General features: G+C 52.1%; 1 protein-coding gene and 1 long non-coding RNA gene across 21 annotated transcripts in view; one reads left to right on the top strand and one right to left on the bottom strand.

The window, feature by feature from the left end:
* Nucleotides 1-21,037, top strand: part of BCAS3 (BCAS3 microtubule associated cell migration factor) — a 611,182-nt gene that overhangs the window by 545,541 nt on the left and 44,604 nt on the right. The window lies entirely within an intron of this gene.
* On the bottom strand, nucleotides 15,265-15,572 carry LOC138846153 (uncharacterized). The gene is made up of 2 exons (XR_011383553.2): nucleotides 15,454-15,572; nucleotides 15,265-15,413 (listed from the first exon to the last, which is right to left on the bottom strand). It is a non-coding gene; the product is annotated as an uncharacterized LOC138846153 (long non-coding RNA).

Here is a 21,037-nt window from a genome sequence, read left to right as displayed (position 1 = left end):
TGCCCAGAACACGCAGAACTCGGGACAGAGACCTCCTCTGCTGCTGGCACCCTGTGTCTGCCCCCTAGGATCCCCCCTTCCACTTTCACACTAGGAGGTGGGCTCCAGGCTAGAAGAGACTAGAAATGCCTGGGAGAAGGCTGCCTACTGCAGTTTCTCCTCTGGGGCAATCGATCCTTCATTTAAACAGTAGGGGAACATTTAAACAGCTGGGGGGCCTTGCAAGGCATGCAGAATCACATGGTCTGGCCCTGCCAAGGCAGCTGTGGGCAGGACTTGAAATTCAGTACATCTGTAGTGGGCTGCTTTTGTTTTTGTTTTTAAAATTTATTTTATTCATTTGAAGGGTAGAGTTACAAAGAGAGGGAGAGACAGAGAGAGAGAGAGAGAGAATCTACCCTCTGCTGGTTCACTCTCTCTAATCCTGGTCTTCGCCTTGTGGAAGGCTGGCTGCAGGCCTGCAGTGTCTACAGCCCTTCCGAGCAGCGGAGAGCTGGAGAACGCACAGTAGTTCCGCTCCTGTTCTTCTAGGGTGTGGCAGCCAACGCCTGGGACCTGCAGGGTCTGTGGAGAGCCTAGGTCATTCTGGCCGTTTGGACTTGAAATCCTTGGAGAGCTTTTCCCTCCAATAACAGGGCATAATATCCACAGTATGACACCCCCTACATCAAGCTCTATTATATTAAGGAAACCTGAAAACTTAGGCCTACAGTCCTGGCTTGATAATTTACAATTCTGCTGGGATCAGTATGAGGAGTAATTATACCTATTTATTTATTCCACTGTCAGAATGATGATGCTAGGTTTTCATACTGTCTCTGCCACTAAGATTATAATTAAATAATATGTCAAATGTATTGATCATATTCTTCTAAATTTGCTTGATATGCTTTAGAGGGCTTTTGTTGTTACAGTATAGCACAAGATTAAATTCAAAAGTTTGCCAGCTCATCTAGGTCTGTTTAAGAGATTTTTTTTTTCTGAATAAACCACAATTTTCTGATGCCTTGTCATTTTGACATTGACTGAAGTAATTACTTTTTCCTCCCGAATGCAGTCCTGTTAGCCTTTAGTCAGCCTAAATAGCTGTAATAGCATTAGGATGGAAAGTAGTGTGCGTCTTTGAAAGCGGATTTTAAATGTCCTTCTCTGCATAAACTCACAGTTTTTCGGAAGACAATCTGTTTTCTTTCTGTGAATTTATTATGAGAACTTTTCCAGTGGAATTTGAACTCAGCTCCCTTGTACTCAGAACCCTGGTTTCTCCTTCTGCATCGGAGCGCCTGGCTCCAGACAGCTGCGTGGGGGACCAGCACAGCAAGGCTTCCCCTGGACTTCCCCATGGGCTCTCGGCAAAGGAGCACTGGTAGAAGGATGTGTGTAGCTACGGATTCTTCCATCCTGTGCAGCTTCTGCTTTTCTTAGGTCCCATTTAGCTGCGTAAGTGACAGGGCCCAGAGGGTACAGTCAGACTTTTTCTAGAGTCTGTGTTGGCTGTCTCATGTCCTTTCTTACTTGGCCACCAGGGTTTCTTCAGTGTTCCTGAAAATGTGTGGTCAGCTTTTCAGTCCTAATAGTGATAGAGCGTGTGTGTGTGTGTGTAGCTGTGACTTTCACAAAGAGCCTTCATGTTCATTTTTCAGCTGATCCTGAAAGCATGCTATGGTGTACCTGGGGATTGTTACTATGAGTATATTTTGCAGATTTAAGAAAATTTATTTGAAAGCCAGAGTTAGAAGGAGAGAAAGAGAGAAAGATGGAAAGAGAGATCTTCCATCTGCTGGTTCCCTCCTCAAATGACTACAACAGCCAGGGCTGGGCCAGGCCAAAGCCAGGAGCCAAGAGTTTCATCTGGCTTAAACGGCTACGCCACAACAGTGGCCCCCATGTTACAAATGTTTGCAAAAGAGGTACGGAGAATTTAAGATTTTCCCTGTCATACAATTACTAAAAGTGAAACTGAGATTGGAGCTCTTGTCTTCTGAATCCTGCATCTAGTGCCTTTCGGTCTCCTGTCCTCTTTTTCTAATGAGCTGTATAAACATAACTAAAAACGTATCTCCAGCGTCCCCTTTTTCTTCATTTCTGTAAAGTAGCCCCTCAGCTTCCTTCTGGCATGCAACCCTCTGGGTAGATGTGGCATGAAATAATATGGCAGCCCCTTACTAACCCAAGGAAGGACAGAGCAGTAGCAAAAGAAGAAGTGTGTTGTTTGTGACTTGGAGACGGACTCACACCCCCTGCCACACCTGCCGTCCTCCCTTGGCTCCTTGAGGAAGCTCATGAGCTCTGTCCTCCAAGAGCGGAGCTGTGGTCCTGGGCCAGGAGGAAACACAGTAGAGTGAGTGGCAGGTGACCTCTGGAATGGCTGCTTGGGCAAGGCGGGTCACAGGCTGTGGCCCGGAAGCCCCAGCTGTCACAAGGCCTCCTGGCACCGCTTCTCCTTCACCCTCAGGGAACCTCGCTCTGCTCTCACGCAGGTTGGCGTTTGGTCTTTGTTTTCAGGAATTCTTCACGCTGGAGCAAGCCCTAGTGAGAATGACCAGCAGGTTGTCCTTGTGGCTGCTCTAGGTGCTGAGAATAGGCCAGATCTAGAATGTTCCGTGCTAGTCTGGGCTTTGGCAAGGGGGCCAGCAAGGTGGGCGACAGAGCCCTGGAGGGCTGGACTTTGGTCCTCACAGCCTTTATGGCACTAGGCAACTTCTCTCTCTGAACTTGGGCTTGGTTTCCTCATCGGTTCTGTGGATGTTCACGTCATTATGGGGAGGCGAGAGTGAACTCTTCTGTGGAGGCACTTTGCTCACTCCGGGGAGATGTTGACCCTGGGAGACCGTGTCTAGGGCAGTGCGACACGCAGACAGAACTCTGCTCTGCAGACTCATGGTGAGGGGCAGCATCGCCACCTGTGCTTGCCCCCAGCCCACAAGCCCTCCGCCACTGCTCCCCTGAGCTCTTGACTCAACCACGCTTGGGCTGTGCCATCTCTCCAGCCCTGATGCTGCCGGGCCAGGAACATGGCTTCTCCCTCCCTCTCCGTCTCCCTCTGCTGTATCCCTCCCCTTCTCGGCCTCCGCTTCATTGCAAACAAGTGAGTTGTGTTTGTTGGTTTTTTTTTTTTTCCTTGAGATTGTCCTTATTTATTTATTTATTTATTTTGTCGTAAGAACCCCCTGTTGCTTGGAGCCGAAGATAAAATTTGTCCAGAAGTAAGCTGAAAGTGTCATCTCATTGGTGTTGATGTTTTTAAGCCTCTCTGTAAAAAAAGAAAAGAAAAGAAATGAGAGTGACAGAAGAGAGCTCAGGGAGACAGGCGGGGCGCGGCGCTGGAGTGAGTGTCGGCTTGAGTACCCTAGGGTGAGGACTTGACGTCTTCTCTTGAGAACAAGGCGCCTGCCTTCTTTTTAGGGAGCGTCATGGCTATTTTGATGCCTTTTGAAAGTGCCACAATTAATTTGATTGAGCTGCTAAGCAGTTGGTTTTTTTGAAAAGAGAGGAAGGAGAATGGTCACATGGATTTAGCATCACATGGGGGAAATTCACTGTAGCGCAGCAGCCTTTGAGACAGCTGATGACCACGGGCCAGATTGTTCATTTCACAAAGGGGAGTCTTTCAAAGATGAGAAGACTTTTGTCTAGAGCCCGAACTTCCCCAGGGGGCAGGACTCATTTATAACCCACTCTGATGATTCTTTTCCTCTTGGGTCTCACTCGTTAAATACGGGGTTGTGTGGGGCACCAAGGGATGCAGGGGTGAGGCGTTGGTGTCAGAGTGTGCACGCCCCAGGTTCTACCCTCGGCGCTGGCGCCTGCTCAGATGGAAAGCTGTCGATCGCGGAAGTGGCTCCGAAGTGACGTTGGGTTCAGGTTTCTGCTTTGTAAAACGAAGCGGTGACACTAATCCTTCCTACCTGGGTGGAGTCGTCTGGAAGATAATGTCAGTTGATCATGTGAAAGTGCTTTGAGCAATGCCATGGCCATTCTCAAAATGATAAACTTGGGGTTTGCAGGGCAGGTGACCAGGCAGGGAATGGATGACAAGCTCCCCGGCTCCTTTCTCCATGGACACCTCTGTCAGGAGGGGAGTCTATTTATATGAGTCCGAGTCGGTTTCTCACGGTGCTGCCAGGCCCCCGGGAAGCAAGTAGCCTGACCCTGGTGCACCCCTGCTTTTGAGACGCCTAGCAGGACAGGCAGCCGTCCTAAGCCAGGCCTCTGGTCCCTGTGTGGGTCCATGGGCTTTCATCTGTCCACTTCTCCACTTGGCCTTCTTGTTTGTGGATTCCTCCTGCAGTGAGAGGGGAGCTCGTGAGCAGGCGGGGAGACCCAGTTAGAACTGATTATATCTGTGAGGTGTGTGGGGTCTTTCAGTCCCATGTGTTCACTCTGGCCCCCAGCTGCATCCTCTTGCTCCTTCCCCTGGGTTCCTAGGGTGCTCCATGAGCCTCTCCTAGAACTCTGAGTGCACAGGGTGTGCTGGGGCTGAGGACACCCCCACCCCTGGCTCTGGAGGTGGACGCTGGGCAGTTCTGCTTCTCTGTGTCCCCCGGCCTGGACACATGCTCAGCACTCAGCAACGGCCAGATCAATGAATGAATCAGAACGAAAGGGACCAGCACTGTATGCTTGGGCGGAAGTGAAGCCCACAGCTGCTGTGTGAATTGATCACAGAGGGAAAGCTGGAATGGAGATCTGTTTCCCAATTCTAGGACACCCTGCCTCCAGTTTGTCCAGTGTCTATCCGTCTGTCTGTCTAGCGATCAACCCATGGATCTGCCCTGACTCAGTGGACTGTGTGCTAAAGAACAAACCCAAAGCAGCCCCCACAGCAGAGCAGCACTGAGTAGTCAGAAGAGTGGCTGGGAGCCAGGAGCCCAGCCCTGACTTGGTTACGTCATGTCCTGGTCCTCATCTCATCTGCTTCCTTTATAAAACAGGAGCGTAACCTGCATGATCTCTGAAGTTTCTCCACGTTCAGAAGTCACACATTCCGAGAGCTCCTGGGAGAAATATTTGAGCTGCTTGAGGAAACGTAGGAAACATTTCAGGACTATGGTAGATTATTGTGAAGGTGGCCTTCTGTCAGAGGTGCTGGAAGTCCTCGTCTGAACACCCACGTCCACTGCAGTCCAGTGGTAAACATGGCGTGCTGTAGAGGCCCCTCCCCCCACCACCCTCCGAGCTGCTGGTGGGAGCCTTTGGGGTGTTTGTCTCCCAGTCACAGCACAAGCCGCTGACTGTCGTGGGCAGATTTAGGGAGTGGCAAGATCGCGTTCATATGGCCGACAGAGACCACTGTGGGGAGCCGTCAGCTGTAGACGCAGCTCTGGCCTGTCTACGTGCACGGGGGCGGATGTGCAGCCTCTGCACATCTCACACAGACTCCGGGCAGCCTCCCCATGTCTGCCCTGGACAGCTCTCGGGCCTTGCGGGGGCGGAAGGAGCGGCCTCTGCCTCAGGACGCGGCCCGGCCATTCCTAGGAAGCCCTGCATTGGCTCTCCCCGAGGGCTTTCCACACCAATTCATTCTTGGTCAGTGGCAGGCACATTTCACACTGACTTCCACCCCATGGGGCTGTGTCTAATTGGACAAATTTGAACAGCAGGCAGCATAGCCACTGCAGCGGGGAGCATTGATATATGGCCCAAGCAAGGGACTAAAATCTTAAAGTGGCAGGGGTTCCTTTGGAAAGAATAATTGGCAGGATTCCAGGACTAACAGGCCTGACGATGACCGGCGAGAGGGAGGTGGGCCAGCTCCACAAAGCAGGGGGTGCTCGAGGGAGGTGTTTTTCTAAAGAGAGTGTGCATCTCTCCTGGGATAGGTCATCAGGTTAGGTTGGGCCCCAGGGACCGTCTTCTGGGACCTACTTATCCAGACGCGCCTGCCACCAAAAGTACACAGTATTTGTATCTGGATTAAATCTGGCTACACGACCCAGCAAAGAAGACTTGAGAGAAAAAAAGAATGAAAAGCGGTGGAGTCATACGTTACTGAACACCAGCATCCATCAAATATCTACTAAGTGCTACTGTGTATGCTGTTAGATGCACTCTGCTCGGACACAATGGGGCTTGTGAAGTGCATGGTTTAGGGTAGGGGAAAGACATGAGTCAAATAATCTCACAAGTAAACTTACTTAGAAATTGTGTGAAGTATTACGAAGGAAAACTTCTCTGTGGTCAGAGAGCATCTGAAAGGACTATTCAGAGAGAGGAGGTTTCCTAAGGAGGTCACGTGTCAGCCAAGCTCTGATGGGCGAGTGAAGGCAGCTAGGAGCGCAGCAGCAGGAGAGGGGAAGCAGGGGTCACGAAGTTGAAGGAGGGCCCGTATGGCTGGAGCTCAGCGCCTGGTGGGCGTCGGGAGAAGAGCCAGGGCTAATGCTACAGCGTCTTGGTGCTCTCCTGGCTTGCACTGTCATCCTTTTTTAAAAAAGGTTTTTATTTATTTATTTGAGAGGTGGAGTTACAGACAGAGAGAGAGAGAGACAGAAAGGTCTGCCGTCCACTGGTTCACTCCCCAAATGGCTGCAGTGGGTGGATCCAAAGCCAGGAGCTTAGTGCTTCTTGGTCTCCTATATGGGTGCAGGGGCCCAAGGACTTGGGCCGTCTTCCACGTCTTTCCCAGGCCATACCTGAGAGCTGGATCAGAAGAGGAATAGCTGGAACTAGGACCAGCGCCCATATGGGATGCTGGCACCTTAGGCAGAAGATGAACCTACTGTGCCACAGCACTGGCCCTCTCAATGTAATCCTAAAAGCAGTGAGGGGTGTGTATTCAGCAGACAGTGATGTGGTCATATTTGAGTTTTTGAAAGATCTCTGTAGACTGTGGAAAGCAAGAGAGTATTGCAGACATCTGGTGGAACATGATGGAATGGGTTAGGCACACAACAAGCAGCAGTAGACAGGCAGGAGTGGTATTTAGGGGGTAGTTTCAATAGGACTTTGAGAGGAAATGGGTATGAGAGGGTGGAAGAGGAGATGTTATAGATGGTCCCTAGTTTTCTAACTTTTTTTTTTTTCATGTGCTTCATTCACTGGGAGTTGCTTGTCGTCTGGAGAAGGAGGCTTGGGCACATAGAGTTTCCAATGAAGAAGTCAAGATACTGGGTGCACAGCCAGGTCTCTGGATCTTGAGCTCAGCAGAGATGTTTGGGCCGGGCATTTCCTCAGGGAAGTGTGGGGAGAGAGGAATGGGAAATTGACAGCCAGCTGGATTGGATGCCATCTCTCCCTTGCGGCCACTCAGTCTATTTGCAGAGGCAATGGGACCACATAGTCAAGGAGACATTTGAAGATTAATATAATAAATGTAAATGCGCACAATTTTGTGGAAGTGTGACAAGATTTACCCAGAGTTAGATGATAGCCAGGTCTGTGGTTATGTGGAGTTGAAGGAACAGAGCAGATAGCAAATGAGACAGCCCTAACTGATTTGCTCTTGCGAAAGTGATATTCAGTTCACAGGAAGTTAGCAGAAGGCATGCCTTTATTTAAAGTTCGTATTGCTTATTCATACACTGGAGGTGAGAGTGTACATTGGTGTACCCTTTTTGGAAGTCAGTTTGGTAGTAAACGCTGTATATTAATGGTTTGTTCTTTTCAACCCCACAGTTGATCATCTATGAATTTATCCTATAAATATACATGTGAAAATGCTAAGTTACAGCTGGAAACACATTGTAATGCAAAAAGAAAAAATATAATCCAGTGGCAGGTGTTTGGCCCGACAGGTCGCCCACACCCCATAGTGGAGTACCTGGGTTTGAGTCCCAGTTCTGGCTCCTGACTCCAGCTCCCTGTGACTGCAGACCCTGGGAGGTGGTGGTGAGGGCTCAAGTGAAAGGCTTGCTGCCACCCATGTGGGCAACCTGGATTGAGTTCCGGACTCTCAGCCTTGAGCCTGCACCCCTGCCTGGCTCCTGAGGGCATTTGGGAAATGAACCAGCAGGTGAAAGCCCTCTCTCTTGCTCTCTGTCTGCCTCTTTCTCACTGTCCCTCTCTGCTTCTCAAATAAATAAATGTATTTTTAAAATTTTTTAAAAAGAAAGAACCCAATTGTCAATTAGTGGAGAAGATACAGTAAATTTAGGTTGTGCATATCATGAAATGACGTGTAGCTATTAAAAAGAACATTTAAGGGGCCGGCACCGTGGTGCAGTAGGTTAATCCTCCGCCTGCAGCGCCAGCATCCCATATGGGTGCCTGTTCTAGTCCCGGCTGCTCCTCTTCCAATCCAGCTCTCTGCTATGGCCTGGGAAAGCAGTAGAAGATGGCCCAAGTCCTTGGGCCCCTGCACTCACATGGGAGACCGGGAAGAAGCACCTGGCTCCTGGCTTTGGATCAGCGCAGTTCCGGCCGTTGCGGCTATTTGGGGAGTGAACCAATGGAAGGAAGACCTCTCTCTCTTTCTCTCCCTCTCACTGTCTATAACTCTACCTCTCAAATAAATAAATAAAATATTTTTAAAAATCTAAGAACATTTTTAAGTTTTAGACAAAGTGTTAATGTGACCCCGTTGTTAAAAAAAAAAATGCTGTATAAGCACAGACCTGTAGTTGTCTCAGGGAGGTCGTCAGTGCAAGCAGTGTGGGATCTGCACTCTCGTGTGCTTCTGTACAGGTAGTGTTCTGCAGTCGCTGCCTCAGTCCGTTCCGGCTGCTGTAACAGGCGAGCACACACCGGCTGATTTACACAGTGGGCATTTATTTCTCAGTGTGGAGGCTCGAAGTCCACAACCAAGGTGCTTGCAGATCTGGGTCTGCTGAAGGCCTGCCCCTGGTTTGCCCCTGGCAGGGTCTTCTTTTTGTGTTGTTCCCTGCAGGAAGCAGAGAGAGAGAAACCAGGTCTCTGTGTAAGAGCGCTAATCCCACACGAGGAGTCCACCCACATGAGCTCATAAGCTCCCAGAGGCCCTGCCTCCAAACACCAAAACACCAAGGACTAGGGTTTTCTCATATAGGTTTGGGGCAGACATGAACATTCAGTGCATAGAAATATGTTACTTTTCTGAACAGAAATAATATTAGACTTTTCTAAAAATTTTGTTTATTCATTTGAGAGGCGGAGAAACAGCGTGACAGAGACAGAAAGATTGACAGAGTGTGTCCACCTACTGTTTCTCTCACCAAGTATTCACAGTGGGCAGCACTAGGCTGGGGCAAAACCTAAGCGCCAGGAATCCAATCCAGGTCTCCCTTGTGGGCAGCAGGAACCCAGGATATCCTGTCGTGGGCGACAGGATAGCTTGAACTGTGGAGCTATCACCTGCTGCCTCCCAGGGTCTAGAGGCAGGAAGCTGGAGTCAGCAGTCAGAGCTGGGTCCTGATCCCAGGAACTCTGCTGTGGGATGCAGGCATCCTAACTGCTAGACCAACCGCCTGTACCAGTAATCCATCAGTAATTGATCAGTAATCGATCAAATAGGGCAAGTGGAAATAACTGCTGGCTATGAGCAGCTCTTCTGAACCACGCTGAGGGGCAGGAGGAAAGGGGTCCGCGCTCTTCTGTGATTGACCTACACTTACTCATGGAGGCTGCGAGGCAGCTCGGACACCAGCCCTCCCAGCTCAGGCGTCTGTCTAGCAAGCATTTGTTAAGTGTCTGTTGATCAGACCCCACGAGGCCCTGGAAATACGGAAGTCAGGTGCAGTCCGTATCCCAGCAGAGCTTCCTGTTTAGTGGCAGAAATTGCCAAGTGACTAAATGATTGCAGCACAGAGCTGAGTCCTGGGCCCTGAGGTCTCTTCTGAGTTGAGAAACCTTCAGTGCAGTGACAAGGGTCCCAGAATTTCGAGTTGCGTTCAACAGGCTGGGAGGCGGACTCCGTGAGCAGCTCTGTGCTTGCCCATGTGTTTGCTCCTGGTTGGCCTGGCCCCCGTGTGGGCCCTGCTTCCCTGCACTGCAGAGTGTTCCTTCTTCTCCATGGAGGGTGCTATGGAGGAGGCCAGTGAGCGAGTCTGTGGCTCACCAAGCTGATGACACAGCCGGGGCTCACATCCCCTCCCTGCAGACTCTGTAGCTCCTCAGGCCCCACAGCCACTGCCGCCTGAGTGTCCCACCGCAGCCCATGGCAGTTAACCCACAGGGGACGCTGGGAACTGCACTGAGCGTAGGGCAGCGTGGGCCTGCGAGGGAGCAGCCCTGAGTTCTCAGCCCTGTGCTGTCGCTCTCGGAGGACGACCTGGGGCAAAGCACTTGCTCTCCCTGGGCCTCAGCATCGTCATTTGCAGAATCGGCAAGTGGTGCTGGATGCTCTCAGCCCAGAGCCTTTGACGTCCTGTTATCACAGTGAGACAGTCCCGTCCTCTCTCTGATGGAGCAGGTGAGGCCCCCTCCCAGAGAGCCTCTGTCGGCTGGGAGTGTGCCTCGTGGCCCCGGCAGGAGAGCCAGGCACAACGCCAGCACCCAGCAGGTGCTCAGCATTTGTTGTTGAACAAATTAGGACTGGTAGAAAGCCCACTGCAGGCGTTAGGTCTTGTGTAGAGGAGAGGGAAGGTTACAAGCCCCTGTCCTGCCTTCTAGGAGCTTCCTGCTTGCTCAGAAAAGCAAGAGTCATGAACCATGCACAGCAGCCCTGGAGCCTTCAGCCCCCAGGGAAGGGGGAGGCCAGGGAGGGGCTGCAGGGAGAGGGGGCTCTTTGGTGGGTCCGTTCCCAAGGTTCCTGCTGGTGCTGAGTTTTGCCCCTTTATGAGGCACACAGCAAGGTCTGATGCCTTGGTCGTTCTAGGACATCCTATTCTCTGGTTCCGCTTCTGAAAAGGTGTTAACCCCAGCACTTCTGAAATGTCTTCAAGGGTCAGGAGAGGGATGGGAAGGAGCCAGGGGCCCCGTCCTTCTGTTCCAGAGAGCAGGGATGGAGGCGACCTGGGATAAGCCCAGGCTGGTGTAAGACAACATTATTCAAGGAAAAAGTCCCAATCATGTAACCCTTCTTAAGTGCCATTCTTCCAAGCCAGGAGAGGTGAAAGAATTCTTGCTGTCATGTTGCTTCCTTGTGGTGTGGCCTTGGCAGAGTGAGCCTGGCATGTGGCAGGTGTCCAGCCAGGCCTCGAAGCGACTGCCCTTCCGAGTTCCCTGCCCGGCACTGCGGCCTGCCAGAGCTTTATATGCCTGTAAGAGAGCCTGAGTAGGTTTGGGGGTGGCCTTCCTTTGGTCGGAACCATGCCAGCCTTCTCTGCATATCATGCTGCTGTGTCTCTCGGGCATGTTCTGGGCTCCTGTTGTCTGTCTGTGAGCCTGAGTCGGTGTGTAGGGCCTGAGCTCCCATGAGCAGTGTGAGGCTGCCCAGCCCGCCAGGCTGTGGAGCCAAGCTGTTAGCTGTTCTCTGCGGGGCGAGGCCGCCTCTTCAGGCCCCCAGTCCCTGCATGGAAGCACCTGACAGGTTCTCTCTGGGCTTTGCAGGGCAGCAGGAAAAGATGTTGTGTGAATGGGGACTACCTGGTGACCCACCTAAGACGATGGGCCTAATGTGTGCCCAGCTCTGAGATCAAGAGTCCTGGAGGCTGGGGACTTCCTGCCCTGTCAGCACCCCAGAGATCAGCTCCCTTCCCCCGGGAGCCCTTGCTCACCATGTTTGTGAGGGACAGATACAAATACAGTATTTTTAGGGCTCCTTGTTGAAAGAAGGGGAGCAAGTTGATAGCAGAAGCAGAGACTATTGCCATTATTACAAAGTCCTTTTAAATTCATTACTTCTCTGTACCCTAGGAAGTAGGAGTTATTATCTTGATGTTAAAGGGGAGACAGCATGGGCTCCAAGAAGCCATGTTGCAAGTATGGGGATCCTGACTGGGCTCCTGACTGGGCTCCTGACTCCAAGTTCAGTGCGCTTTCTAGAATCCTGCACTCTCCAAACCAACATGGCCACCACACAGTGGTTTAAAGCCCTTTCTACAGACCCCCATCAGGTGCTTTTCCAGGGCCCTGCCCGTCTCCCCAGGGCCCCTGCAACTTATCTGTGGACCTGAATGGCATATGGCTTAAGGAGAAAGCCGTGGGAACAGGAAGATGAAGTCCCTGTGAGCACAGCAGGTGCAGTTTATGCACAGGAAGCAGCTGGCCCCTTGACCTTGTTGGCCACTGCTGTTGCGGTGTCTGCCTTGGAAAAGCTGCGTGTTCAGAGAGGTTCAGATGGCTGCTCCTCCACCTGTAATCTTCAGAGTGCACCAGTTCTCATCAGCCCATAGCTGTCTGTGACCTCAAGCCAGGCGTGTGCCTCATTGACACCATAGCACACCTGCCTGCCAGCCCATACCCTTGCCGGTCCCACGCGTAGCACATAATGGGTAGCAGCCCTTCCTGCCTCCCCCAGCCCAAGATCACCCTTTTTTTGCCCACCACACTTGTTATCCAGCATTATCAGCCTCTCAACCCTTTCTGGCCCCTGGTTTCCCCACTGGAGAGATTCAGCAAGTATGCATTCATCCCTTCATCCCCTCATTTGTGTTCAGTTGGTCTGTAATCCACCAGTGGGGGTCCCCAAGATTCAGCAAGGAAATCAGACACAGTCTCAGCCCTGCAGGTGTTCCCAGTCTAGCAAGGGAGACAGGTGCGTGCATGTGATGTGATGCAGTAGGAACAGGGACCCAGAGCGTCCCAGCCCATGTCACACCTGTCTCCCCTGAAGGCTGTTGAGAGAAGAAGGGTGTGGCAGTCGTCTTTTCCTTCCTTAGGAGTCATGGAAAATATGTGGAGGACCAGGGCGGCCTCAGTGAGCTCCAGTGACTTATGTAACATCCCTGAGCCTCAGTTTCCTTCTCTCTAAAATGGGATGCTTGCAGGCCTGTGCTACAGAATGATATTGTCAGGAAAAATCACATATCCATTCAGCCAAGGCCTTGTACACAGTGGGTCCTCAGCGGACAAAGGAGCCACCAAAAGTGGTGAGTTGTGTTAGGGGGCAGGGTCTGTATCACAGGGACGGCACACGATGACAGCAACTTGGATTTATTAGGGCCCAGCCAATGGCTAGCCCATTTATGGGCTTTGGCCCAGTGTCCCGAGGCTGAGGTCTCTCCTGCACACTGGGCCTGCTGAGCATAAGCTGGCCTTTGCTGGGAGAGAACTGAACCTACAGCCAGCACAGCACGTCTTCAGTCGCCAGGAATAAAGCTCTGTGACCCTGGCTCTGTTGTTGTACCCCGGGGCGCCTGGTGCAGGCCAGTGTGTCCTCTTCAGGCACGTGGGGCCCATGCTGGCAGCCGTGCCTCACTCTTAACCACGTCAAGACGGGCGCACCTCCCCGGAGGGAGCCTGGGTGGAGTCAGATCTGCCTCCATCCGCGTCCCCTGGGCCTTCTGAGAGCTCTGTAGATTCAAAGCAGTGATTTCTTCCAGGGCCTAGCGTGCCAGGCGCCTCCTGTCTCAGAGCTGCCTCCTCTTCCCCTCACCCAGAGCTGTTTCCTGTCTGCTGGGAGCGTCTGACCCCCTTGTTCTTAGCAGTGACCCCAGGTGCCCTTTGGCCATAGCTCCCTCAGGGTCGCCTCAGACGCAGAAGCAGTGGGAGGCAGGGTCCCTGTGAGCCTTGCTGGCCAGGGTCCAGTCCCCAGGGCTGCACCTTCTCTTAACGTTGACCCACTTCTCTGAGAAGTGCCTTTCCGGCCTTGTGAATTAATTGCATTTCACAGCAGCTGGAAGGAAGAGGGGGAAATGCAACTTTTGGTTGTATTTTCTTCTCAGAAACCCATAGGCTGCAGTCTGGCCTGGACAGCACAGTGTCAGAACCCGGCTGGAGAGAAGGCACCAGCTAGCTTGGTACCTTGCACCTGCTGGATTGACAGCTGTCTTCAGGTGCCACCCCAGGGCTATCAGACCCCTCCCCTGACTTGGGGAGCCCTCTCTGCCAGCCTTCTCCGTGCTTCTGCTCAGATACAGGAGTCACGTGCCTTCCTTTCACACCGGAAGCTCCAGAGGCCCTGCCCTGATGGTGCTGCTCTGGATCAAGGCCTTGCTAAACTCCCAGCTCCCCGGTTTGCAAAGCAAACTTCAGCCTTTTACTATTTACCTTGGCAAGTCCAGGGCCGGATTGATGATCTGTAAAGTGGATTTGTTATTTGGCTGTTTGCTTTGGCAGCTCTTGAAAGCGCTTTGCTGATTACACTCCCAGATGTCATTGCATACATTACCCTGCTCTATAACGGGACTTTGAACGCTTTAATTTGAACTACAAATACTATTAAGCTTTTTGCACCTCTTCTTTCTTTAGTTTTTGGATATTAAATATCAGAGTTGACAGCCCTTATTCTCTTAGGCTTCTTTGCTGTTTGTGTCAGTCTCCTCCCCTGGCGAGCTTTGGGCTCTCCTCCTGCCATCTCTGGTTCTTTCTGAACTCCTTGCCCGCCTGTGCCCACCTCTGCCCTGCTAACGGGCAGCAGCCTCACAGGTCGCCCGAATGCAGTTTGGAAGGTGCAGATGCTCCTTCACTCGGGGTCCTGCTCTTCCCGTGCCCTGTTTCATTCATCTGCCAGGGCTTTCTCTATATTCTGTTTGTTTTAATGTGAACAACAGCGTTCTTTGAAGAAGGCTAGATTTGGAATCCTGTTGTTTTGCCCAGAGAGGACAAAGTGTTGCTCAAGGTTACACAAAAAAAAGGCAACTGCAGAAGCAAACATAGTTGTGTGCTCTGTGGCCTCTCGGAGCCTGCTAGTACCGCCGGGCTCCGCTTCGTGTGGATGCCCCGCCTCGGCGGGCCCGGGACGAGCGCTAGGGCAGTGTGGAAGTGGAGGCAGTTGCCGGTTCATATATCTTTGGGGGTTATTGGTGGCGAGTTCCTGGCTAGTGGCGGTATATGACTCAGTGTTCTCCAAGGTAATTGCTGCTTCCTGTTGTAAATAAACCATTAGCTGGGGTCTTCGCCTCAGGAAGCAATTTAAGGCCCAAGGGAAGTAGCCAGAGAAGGCAGCCTGCAGCTCCTGGAGGGGAGGCCCCACTCGGCCCACAGCCCTCGGCCCAGGTCTTCCCCTTGGAGCAACAGACTGCGCCCCAGCCGTCCTGCCGAGCCCCGACAGCTTCCCTTGGCTTTGAGTTTGCCAAACTCCCCATGAACTCCCTCGGTTTTTGTTAACCCTCCAAAGACAACGGCTACTTCTACTCCTCCCATGATGAATACTGGTGGGATTTTTTTAGCAGTGGCGGTGGTGTTTTTTTTTCTTTTTGTTTTTGTTCCTGTTCCTTCAGGGTCATTTTTTTTGGTCCACTCCCTCTCCTCTGCCCTTGAAATGTCCTCCAAGTTCTGAGCCGAAACTTTACAGCATTCTGCAGGGCTGTCGAGACAGAAAAAGCCGCCCTGCTCACAATGGTTCACGGCATTTTTCAGCAGTGAGCATTTCCGGTCATCCCTTACCGGCCCCCCTGCGGGGACGCCGGTCCTGTCTGCTGTGCGGTGGGGGGCAGAGGCTCAGGGAGGTGACACACCTCGTCCCACGTGGCATAGAGGCTCAGGGAGGTGACACACCTCACCCCACGTGGCACAGAGGCTCAGGGAGGTGACACACCTCGCCCCGCGTGGCACATCCATGGCTGAGCAGTCGCATCCATCTGACTGCCCTCCCTGCCGGCACCTCTCCTTGCTGCTTCTGGTCAGACCCTCCCTCCTGCTCTTGCTGGGCCTAGCTTCTGACTGAGAACCACAGCACCCCGCTTTGTTGTTAGCACATCAAAGGTAGGCTGCATGTCGCACTGGATGTCCTATGGCAATGACCAGTCCTTGGCCTGGCTCTTTTAGGTGCCGGGTAAATGCTTATTGGATGAGTCATCGTAAATGCACTCCCGTGGTTCTGATCTTGCACGCCTGTATCTTCTCTGTGGCCAGTCTCTGTGTCGGGGAGGGCACTTTCAACTTGGCAGAAGTTAATTCACACTGTAAGTTTACTTTAGGAGTAGAGATTATTGCAGAATTTTTGGCCACCACTCTGAAATTCTCCTGGACCTTTACTATAATAAGCAAATTGTGCAGATTAAGGACATAGTTAACTGCCAAGTGGTGTTCTGAACTCTGTCGAGTTACCCAGAGTGGCTTCCCCCCCCTTATATAAAAGATTGTGTGGGTTCTGTGAACTTCTGTGCCTTTTTTTTTTTTTTTTAGCTCTTCCTGTTTCATGGTGTTTGAAGTATCTTTGTGGTGACCTGTTGGGATTGGATTCTTCCATATGGAAGTGTTTCTTTAACTTTTTAATCATTTCTTTTGGGAAGTGCAGGGTTAGGGGTAGCAGATGTTTTTCTGGCGTTGTTTGCCGCCTGGAGGCAGGGACTTGGGAGCTGTGATCCAGCCTGAAGGAGCAGGCCCGTGGCCCATCACCGTCGGGTCTGGCGCAGCAGGCCAGCTCCCCGTTCTCACTCTGACTAATGCCTTTTCCATTTCCCGGGAAGAATATGTTTTCCCTGGTGACACTAAGGAGTTATTTTTTTCAGTGTCCCAGGGCAAATCCTTATCAGTCCTCAGATGGGAAGCCTGTCTGGTTCCCTTCCAAAAAAAAAAAAAAAATGAGAAATGACAAATAAAATGCTCCCTTGTTCTCTCCTTGTAGCAGTCATGCCCCGCTTTGTACCCCATTTCTCAGTAAAACAAAGCTTTAGCATCTAAAAAAAAAAAGTTGGATTCTCCCATTTTCTCAAGTTCCTCTGGACCCCCTTTCTCATTTGGTGCCACGGGACCTCCTGTGCAGGTGGCAGAAGCTGGTGGTTGGTGGGCATCCCCACAGCTCTGAGCCTGAAGAATGGCTGTGACAGTGACAGTGGCAGGTACCCCTTGCCCCTGGACTCGTTACTGCCTCCCCTTCAGCATCCACCTCTGCTTTGTCTCCAGGTCACACTTGGAAACTGAATGGCAGGACTGGGGGGAGGGCATACTGGGAGAACACGGTGGGGAGAGACCTGGAGAAGTGAGCCCTTTCTTGTCCAGACCAGGACAGTGGGTTAAGCCGCTGCTTGGGACATCTGCATCTCATATTGGAAGTGTCTGGGATTGAGTCTTGCCTCTGCTTCTAATCCAGCTTCCTGCTAATGTGTGCCCTGGGAGGCAGCAGGTGATGGCTCAAATACTTGAGTCCCTACCACCCCTGTGGGAGATCGGATTGAGTTCCAGACTCCTGGCTTCAGCCTGGCCTCAGTGTTGTTGTAGGCTTTTAGAAAGTGAACCAGTAGACAGAAGATACCTCTTTATCCCTCTCTCCCTCCCCCCTCTGCCTATGAAATAAACAAAAAAAGGTTGAGATGAGCAAAAGAGGAAGTAAAAGAGGCTGAGAACTAGTAACCAGAAAGACGGCAGGAAAACCAGGTGAGGGCTGTGTCGTGGGAGCCAAGTGGAGAGCAATCAGCTATGTCCATGCACACTTGACCCTGAGAAATGGCCGTGGCACCAAATAATGCGGAGGTCAGCGGCTCTAGAAGAGCAGTGTCGGGGAGAGGAGGGGGCAAAAGCCTGATTGGAGCGGGTTCAAAGAGAGAGAGGAGGAACGCAATTACAGGCAGCAAGTGCAGACGGCTCTTTCAAGGAGTTTTGATGAAGGAAGGGGAGAAGTGGGACTGTGGCGAGAGGAGGCAATGCAGTCAAGGAGGTCTTTCCTTTTTTTAGAGGAAGAAATATTAGCACAATGATGGCAGGAGGTGGGGGTCCTGGTGCCTGGTGGAGGGGCCGGCCTCGGTGGTTGAGGGAGTGCAGGTGGGCCGTGGAGGCAGGGGTGGCACTTAAAGCCCTCTGCTGTTTCCTTCTCCCTAGTGAAGCAGTCACTCAGAGCTGGGCAGCCTCTCTTGTGCCAAGGGCCATTTCGGTATTTATGACATCACTCACAGCCTTACAGGATTATCAACTTAAAAATCAGCCCGCTGTGGGTTTATCGCATTTCGAGTCCTGCCCGCAGGTGCCTTAGCAGTGATTTCTCCAGCCTCATACTGCCCCCCACCCCGGGTCACATGTTCCCCACCCCTGATAACCCTCAGCGGTGGGGAAGGCATGGGGGTCTCAGGGTAGCAGGGAAAAGTGAGAGACAAAGGAGTGAGGTGGGCACAGTGAAAAGCAGGCAGGGGCGTCCAGTGTTGTGGTGTAGCTGTAAACTCACCGCCTGTGACACCTACATCCTACAATGGGTGCCGGTTCACGTCCCAGCTGCTCCACTTCTGATCCAACTCCCTGCTAATGCCTGGGAAAGCAACGAAGGATGGTCCAAGTGTTTGGACCCCTGCACCCACGGGGGAGACCATGATGGAATTTCTGGCTCCTGGCTTCGACTTGGCCTAGTGCTGGCCGTTGTGGCCATCTGGGAGCAAGCTGGACAATCTCTCTTTCCATCTCTCCCTCACTCTCTGTCACTCTGACTTTCAAAATAAATTAATAAATATTAAAAAAAAAAAAAAAAGAAAAAGAAAAGCAGGCAGGGGCAGGGATCATAGATGCTGGTAAGGGTGAGGATGGAGTTGGGGTGCTAGAGGCAGGGAACCAGGAGAAGAGGGGGGTTCCTGGTAGGCATTCGAGGTTGAGGTGGTGACGGCGTTTGCTATGACTGTTGATTATATGACGGGAACCACTGCTGCCGTGAGGAGCACGAGCCACAGAGGAGTGGAAGTGAGGCCATTGAGAGCTGAGGGAGCAGGTTGCCAGTGACTTCTGGCACTGATGCGGAGGGCCGGTGAACCAGGAGCCTAACCCCTCAGGGAATAAGGGGTGTGACAGGGCCGCAGGTGCAAGGGTGCGACAGGGAGTGGTGGGCGATGCACTCTCGTGACGTGAGTGTCGGGGTGAAGCAGAGAAGAAGTGTCTGCACCTGTGGGGAGCGAGGAGTCTGAGGGCTGGAAGAGGGAGACGCTGCAGGAAAGGACAGCTGGGCCGGCAGTGGCCGAGAGCAGAGCCTGCGCTCCTCGGACACGTCACTTTAGCATTTGGAGAACAAGTGTGTGTGCACCTTCTGCTTCATCTGAGTCCGGCACAGATTGAGGGGGCAGACGTCCTGATCCCTGCTAGATCCCCGAGCTCCCCGAAGCTTCCGGAGGAAGGGATGGATGTGCGGGCCTCAGCCGGATGGGGTGGGGCCCGAGCGCGCTCTGTGCCTCTTACTGCCGGCCTTTAGGCAAAACACACCTGACCCAAAGTCACCTCTGCTGTCTCCAGAGACAGGCTAAGGGAGGGGTGACCGATGGCCCATCCTCGGCTCTCTCAGGCTCTCTCAGATCTACCCAGAAGTTAGGGATCATCTGTGGAATACCCCAAATATCACATACTATTGCTCAGCTCCCAGTAATAGCTTTCAAGTACACTTCCCCTCCAGGGATGGCTTTAATAATCATTCTGGAATGGAAAAAATAGATTTTCTTTTCCTTAAGTTGATTTATTTATTTTTATGTAAAGAGAGAGAGAGACCTCCTATCTGCTGGTTCATGCCTCTAGATGCCCGCAATGGCCAGGGCCAAGCCAGAGTCAGGAGCGGCAGTTGCTCCATCCTGGTCTCACATCTGTGTGGCAGGGATGCGAGTACTCCAGCCATCACCTGCCGCCTTCTGGGGTGCATTTTAGCAAGAAGCTGGATCAGAAGCAGAGGTGGCGTTCAATCCCAGTCACTCTGATGTGGGATGTAGATGTTATAAGTGGTAGCTTAACCTGCTGCACTCTAACACCTGCTCATGATTGTTCAATTTTAAGAAATTCAGGCATCTAAGAACATGCCTGGGCCATAGCTTTCCAGGAGCAGTTGACAGGGAAGTGACAATGAGATGTTGCCAGTCAGCCATGAAGGAAGTCACAAACTTAGGGGGATGGTTCAGGGCCTGGTTCTTAAGTGTGTTGTTTCCTTCTTGATGTCAGGCACAGCGAGAGAGGCGGTGTGGCCATGTGGGAGTCTCCCGCTTGCCCAGATCTCTCACTGGGCCAGCTGCACACAGGGGCAGAGCAAGCCCAAGCCCAAGGCAGGCCTTGTCATTCATGTCCTCAGTGAGCATGCCCCAGTTGTCACAGGGCTGGGTAGATGGAAGCGATCACCACACTACAGAAATGAAGTTGCTTCTGTCCATGCGGTCTGTGAGATTTCCTTCTAAAGGAAAGTGAGAGATTCCTGTGTACTCCAAAAGTCACTTCTCAGCCACACCAGCCCCGTGTCCCCTCTAAGGAGGGTTGGTTTGTGTGGTGCAGAGGGTGGTTTGGTTCCGGATGCCTGCATCGAGGCCTGCTCATGACAGCTGGGAGGGCTCCTATCCCATTCTGGAAATGCCGCCAAGGGCAGGGCTGGCACAGCAATTGCGACACCTCCCAGGATGCCTGCTGCCTTACTGGGGAGCCTGGTTTGACTGCTGCTCCTCCGTGTCCTATCCAGCTTCCTGACAGCGCACCCTGGGAGGCAGAGCTGATGGCTCAAGCCCTTGCATCCCTCCCACTTATGTGGGAGACCAGAATGAGTTTCAGGCTCCTGGCTGTGGCTTGGCCTGGCCCTGGGGCATTTGGAGAATAAACCAGTGGATGGAAGAGTACTCTCGCTCTCTTGCTCTGTCTCTCTCTCTCAAATAGAATGGAAATACTTGTGTGTTTTTTTTTTTAAGATTTATTTATTTATTTGAAAGGTAGAGTTACAGAGAGGTAGAGCCAGAGAGAGAGAGAGAGAGAGAGAGAGAGAGAGAGGTCTTCCATCTGCTGGTTCACTCCCCAAATGGCTGCAACGGCTGGAGCTGCGCTGATCCAAAGCCAGGAGCCAGGAGCTTTCTCCGGGTCTCCCACGTGGGTGCAGGAGCACAAGGACTTGAGCTATCTTCCACTGCTTTCCCAGGTCATAGCAGAGATGGCTGGAAAGGAAATGGAACAGCCGGGACTCGAACCAGTACCTATGTGGGATGCCAGCACTGCAGGTGGTGGCTTTACCCGCTATGCCACAGTGCCAGCCCCTGGAAATACTTTTTAAAAAAACTTATATGCTTTTAAAAATAAAAAACAAAATAAATAAAAATGTAGCAGTGCAGCAGACTGAGCCCTTCCATTCAGCAGCCTGTTGTATACGGTGACGGAGCAGAGTCTCGAAAGTCTGTGTCCTGTGCTGTTGGCCATAAGGGCCTCAAGCAGACAC

The sequence above is a fragment of the Oryctolagus cuniculus genome, chromosome 17 (genome assembly GCF_051225735.1).
Source record: "Oryctolagus cuniculus isolate XC-2025 breed Fujian yellow rabbit chromosome 17, ASM5122573v1, whole genome shotgun sequence".
Classification (NCBI taxonomy): Eukaryota; Metazoa; Chordata; class Mammalia; order Lagomorpha; family Leporidae; genus Oryctolagus; species Oryctolagus cuniculus.
Note: the sequence above shows the minus strand (reverse complement) of the source record. Positions and strands in the feature narration are given on the sequence as shown.